The sequence below is a fragment of the Hermetia illucens genome, chromosome 1, assembly GCF_905115235.1.
Source record: "Hermetia illucens chromosome 1, iHerIll2.2.curated.20191125, whole genome shotgun sequence".
NCBI lineage: Eukaryota > Metazoa > Arthropoda > Insecta > Diptera > Stratiomyidae > Hermetia > Hermetia illucens.
In genome coordinates this window covers 153,341,991-153,348,302 of record NC_051849.1, presented here as the reverse complement: position 1 = coordinate 153,348,302, position 6,312 = coordinate 153,341,991, and positions in this window count along the sequence as shown.

Here is a 6,312-nt window from a genome sequence, read left to right as displayed (position 1 = left end):
AAAATTACCAGTATACACAGTGGGTTGGCATACAGCATAAATCAGATGACTGTTCGGCGGGAGGAATTTCCACACACCCAGAAAAAGGACGCGGTGCAGTACCCCGCAGATACAAGATGATTACTTGCTTACTAACCCTCTACAAATTCATAAGGCCCATTATTGATGGAAGGATCAATGCGTACCTCGAGACCAACAACATCCTGTCTGAGGAGCAGAAGGGCTGCCAAGTTAGGTTAAGGGGTTGCAGAGAGCAATTCAACTCCTAATCTCAAAGACGATCCTGCGTACTTATTCGATTGTACCATGCTCCTCTCGAAAGCCAATCGGTTGTTGTGCTTTGTTTTCCGCTAGATGTAGTGGGAGAATGGGTAGCAGACAACCTGCTTTTAGTCCTTTCCACATTAAGGAATCATTGTAAGTTGAAATTAATGTCCATGTTTTTATTTACAGTTGGTGTATAAGTTGAAAAAAGAACTAGATTTTTTTCCTTATTTTGTAAATATTTTTTTTTAGCACTGAGGAAGGAGGCACGTGGTCTCCAAAACAATTGTATGCGGGGGAAAAAATAAAAACATTTACAGGATAAGGAAAAAAACGTAGTTCTTTTTTCAACTTAATCATTGTAACTTCTAAAATCTTCAAAGCCATTGCGCCATTGCGTCAAATATATGAGTCACATGAGCGGCACCTGGAATTTCGTTCAACTATTTTCCCGTGGTTAGGTCATGTCCTGGAACCTTCTTTGGTTCCACTTGTTTTTTAAAGATTTGAGCAACTTCTTTGACTCTAAATGAGAAGTGTCAGTTCGGCATAGGCATAAATGTTTTGAAAGTCTTGACTTCATTTGCGGTAAGTGGGGGAGAATACATTTTTCATGTATTTTGTAAATGCTGCCCTTTCTCCGGCATCACTTCTTGTCTAGCTGTCGTCTGCTGATCTCAGTCGCGTTTCAGTTTATGCAGGTCACTTCTGTAGATCTGTAAGCCTGTCATTTTCTTCTTAACTTTCGCTTTACTTGCACCTGCTTTTGGAGGATTGGTGATACTTGGGCATGGGGTAGAAGGCTGTGCTGTCACCGTCATTTTTTCATTGAATTTCAACCGGGTTTTCTCTATTTCGACTCTGGCTTTCAAGGGAGTGTTGATATTCATTCCGGTCTGGGATTTTTCGTCGATCTGTTGACCAATAAGTGGGCTATCCAGATAAGACGGTGTCAAATCTAGTGTCTTAGGGTGGCACGTCACACAACTTCCTTCCCTTGGGGGTGACTAGTCTGGTTTCCAATGAGTGTGCTTAGCATTAAAATCTCCAGCGGAAAAAAAATGTCCCCCAGTCTGCTAAAAAAACTTCGAATGTCTGAAAAGTCAGTTTGAACTATCGAGGACAATAGATCGCGGTGATGGTTATCTTGCTGGTCCACTTCAGTAATGCGATTGAAGTTGCTTGGACGTAGTCTTTGCAGTAATCTTCTAGTAGAGAATGCTTACTGACCGATGTGATATGTAAGTATTCTGGTATCGCCATGCTTATGCTGACTGACGTCGTTTGTAGTCCCGTAATATATTTTGATCTGGCTCATTTGCTCCTGGGAAGGACTTCCATGATCTGTGTCTGATTACGTATTATTTCTGGTATCATGGTTTGCAACCAGACTATAAACTGGTTCATCGGGTGAGTCAGTGTAAGGAGGAGCCTTTCTGCCTTTCCAGATTGTGGATTGGAGTGCTGTTTATTTCTTGGCTTTGAGGTGCGAATTTCAAAACGCTGGCATAGCTCACGCCTTATTGAGCTATGTTTTTAGAGTTTTCAACTGCAGATGTACTGGCGGGAGTGGTATTAGTTTCAGTACGTTGAATTCGTTTTTCGGTTGCAATTTTTGCTTAATTTCAGCTGCTCAGAGATAAACGAATTTATGGAGAGTCTCTAGAGGGTTTTCATGGGTCCATTGAAAAGCTGCACGGAGCATCACCACTAACTTCACCGTCATTCAGGAGTCATTTCCTCAGTAAGGGCGGATTATTATAGCTATTTTAGAGACAATATTGGTATCCGTAGTAATAAAAAAAAACACTGAGAATTTGCAACAGCAAAGCTAGGTTAGTGAATAACTTTAAAGATAACACTGGTCTTGCTTACAATATTACATCTAGAAATTGTTGTGTTTTACTCATGTGAAGACTAATTCGCGGAATAAAAAAAAAGAAATTAATATTTTTAAATATAAAGCACAATAAAAAAAAATCAGTACTCATAAAATGGAAATCACATCCTCCACTTTTAATACCAAATTTTAAGTAGCATCTGCAGTATTCTCCAATGATAGTATGAACCGGGCGGGGATAATGCCATATGCAGGAGGTGTTTGGGATATTTGTAGCCGCTTCAGGCCTGAAGAAAGGAAGGGAGCGTTGCGTTCGAAACACCTAAATCTAAAGGAATAATAAAGGGGCCTGCATAATTTTTACTCCGGGCCTAAATTTTCTCCCTGTTGCCTAGACAATATGTATTATGTATAAATTAAGTATGTATTATGGAAATTTTGAAATTTTTAATTAAAACTAAAAAGCCCAATTTTTTAATAGATAACCATTTTATGTATATTATTTACACAACGCATGGGGGACGGTTTGCAGCAGTGTGGTTCCATCTCTCCGATCTCCGATGCTGAAAGTTGGGACTCTTCCATTTACTTCTCTGGGCTGCTTAGTCTTAGGGCGACCCACTTGTCAGCTATCCTGCGATAGTGGGATTCCCCCTTTCTTAATGTATGAAATATTCATTGCAGCTCCCACCTCTTCTTTAACACGTGAAATGTGGAATATGTCTCCTGTAGTGGTTGCTCAGGTCAGAGGATCTCGATGACATGACCCAGAAATGAGTTGTTAAAATTGAGTTTAAGTATCAGCCTAGTGTACCTCGATGACACGAAGGTTTGGAGCTTTTCAGTAACTGTGGTGGTCATTTTCCGAATCCGGAGCCATTTGGCCAAGGTACATGACCCGGTAAAAGACCAAACAGATGTCATCAGCGTAGTCGAGGTGTTTGAGGAAAGGTTTCATCGCCTATTAAACTACTCCACCGATAAAATTAAAAGATATAAAATCGATGGCAAGATGCAACCCTGCCGGATTCCTCTTTGGCCTCAACTACCTTTAATGTTTTAACTCGATGTAGCACATGACATTTTGCGCCATCATATGCCGCTCTGACAATAGCTACTCCTTAGGCATCCTACGTGGAGCATTCCACTCCCTGTTAACACTATCAAAAGTCTTCTCAATATCGACGAAGAGCAGCTGATGCGGAGATCTGAATTTCGAACACTGTTCCAAAATGATCCGAAGCGTGTTGATGTGGTTAATGCAGGAAGATCTAGGCCGGAAGCCAGCCTGCTTTCTGTCGATCAAGCTTTCGAAATGTTTCTTGATGCGTTCCAAGATTATTTTGGCTACACTCTTTGCAAATTTTTCTCTGTTTGTCGCATTCAAGACTGGCTCCTTTTTTCAGAATTTTAACGGGGAAAGATTCAGTTTTTCAGAACTTTCATACAAATCGAAGTACCAACTATGCAAAATCAGGAGAAACAGCAATGAGTAGCTCTGCGTACCCGCATGTTACGGTTACCAGCCATTTCATTCACGAGAGGTGAAACTTCATCCAATGTTATACGAATGTTCCTTCCACCTCTTCAGCTATTCATCATCGTGAATGAACAATCGAGAGTTAACGTTCCTCACAAGCCCATCGAAAGATTTACGACCAGATGCCAGATCTGATGTGATGTGGTATACTATTCTGAAATGGTACAGTAATAAATGTGAACGTTACGCTGAACTTCCTAAGAGTTCCTACGATATCCGGACGTGGCCGATGATCTTGTAGTGCCAGCTTATCTCTTCCCTCATTATCTTATAATCCGAAATGGCCTGCAACCCAAAGCAACCTTATTATACGAGCCAAGCGTACCGAATTCTGTTCAGCTAGCCGACATCCTGTCCCAATGCAGGGATGATGTAACATCATTGCAGGTATTGCTTTTCTGGAGAAGAACCATTGCACAGTATATTATAGCGGCCATTCATTAACCCATGTGCTTGGAGTAGGTTTCCTAGTCGGCCAAAAATGAAACCTGCTGTTATCAGCTTTGAAAACATTAACGTTCACATCCCTACATAGTAGGCTGCACATCTCGCCCTTGATGAAAGTCAGAACATATAAGGGAGCCAATATAGACTCGGATCACTATCTCGTTGGTATAGGGCTCCGGGCTCGAGTTACAACTCCGCCTATAACTCCCTCTGACAATCAGGTGAGATTGAATACTGAAGCTACCCACAACACAGCCGTAATACTTATAAGGGCGAAATGGATACTGCAATAACCGCAGCTATCAAATGTCCTGAAGATGAAGCATCAACAAATGATGTTCACAATCACCTAAAAGGCATTATCATAGACACGGACAATGGAACGGAAGAATACTACATATCGAGTAATGATGCAATCTCAAAGAACGCGGGCATGTGCAGAGGCCTATTGCGAACTCCGTTGAGTGCTCATGCTGCTGAGACAAAAAGGGAAATCTGATTTCCGAAAGAATGGGCATATTGGAGCGATGGATAGAGTATTTTAAGGAGCTGCTCAACAACCAGAATATTGGCGAACTGGAGGTCCCACCAACTGAAGACGACAAAAATCATAAGTCACTAGGAGCCGATGGAATTACAGCCGAACTGGTTAAATTTGAATTCGACCAACTACACAACTGATGTTCAAAGTGTGGGGTAGCAAATCAATGGCTGACGATTGGCAACGAGGTAGTATAGGATAGCCCTATACGCCCAGAACACCATTGGCCCAAACCAAAGAGGCTTCACTCCAGGCAAATCAGCAACAGGTCAAATTTTATCCGGTATCCCGACGAAATCGATAAGACTGATTAGGCTGACCCTGATCCATGTGCGAGGCCAGATAAAAACAGCAAGATCACTTTCGAAATCATTCAATATCAACAACGGCCTAAGACATGGGGATACCTTATCATAGGTATTCTTGAAACTGGCCCTGGAAAAAGTGATCCGCGATGCAGGTCTTAATGCAAGAGGCACCATCCTCTTCAAGTCCACTCACCACCAAAAGAACGAACAACATCGAATCACATTGGTCAAATGAAAACAATGAAGATAGGAGACTACACTTTGACACCGTTGAAAATTTTCCCTATCTAGGGTTGAAAATCACAACCGATAACGGCTATGACGCTGAAATCCGCGCACGGTTGTTGGCTGCCAATAGCGCCTATTTCAGTTTATAAAAACTGTTTCGCTCCAAACGTCTCACCATAGGGTTAGTGTACAAGACAATGATCTTGCCAGTCCTTTTATATACCTCGGAGACTTAGGTTCTTCTTTTTTTGCTCCCTCCGGATTGTTTCGCGTACATTATCAATGTTGCTATCACTCATAATAGAAGGTAAACTATATGTCACTGGCTTGGGAAATGAAAGAAATTTGGCGTCTCAAGAGGGTGGTTGTAGTGCTCATAATATTGTCAGCTGCAAGTATTGCATCTAAATATAAATTAAATGTTCCAAGTATGTGTTGTTATCAAATCCTGAGACCATCAACTGGAGAATAACTGTACAGAAACCACCGGCAAAAGTTGAATAAAAACGCCAATTTAAAAAGAAAGAAAAATATATGTTTCTAATTTATTACGTTCTAGTAGCATTTATACAATGTTTTACAAGAAGACACTTGTCGACAATGTCGCATAAAAGTAGGACGAGAAAAAATATGTTAAACATGAACATATCGGAAAACGCAATGTTTGATTCTTATAAAAAAATACATATTTAACTTTAAATCTTATTTTTCTCTTACACAATCATATTTTTCTGTCTTTTTATAGTTATTTATGAATAAATAAATGAAATAGAGCAAATATAGTTGCATTTTCAAAAAAATCCGTTTATATATAAATTTTGTTAATTTTTTAGTATAGTATTTTGTAAATTTTATTTTTTTATCTTCTTCTCAGTTATCTCGCTTAATTTTTCTTACAGTTAAATTTCAGCTAAGTGTTCTAAAAAATAGGACGATTGCAAGCATCGTTGTTAAAATTTTGTTCATTTGTATGTTGTTGTTGTTGCAATTGGATGAGCAATTGTGCACTACGGTGAAGGACGTTTGTTTGGCTAATTTCGAAAATGACTAAGTTTATTATTTGGGTAATATTTTATGGAGCTTAAAATTATATATGATCACTACGACTAAATCTCTAAAAAGGGGATTTTGGCTTTTTGGATTT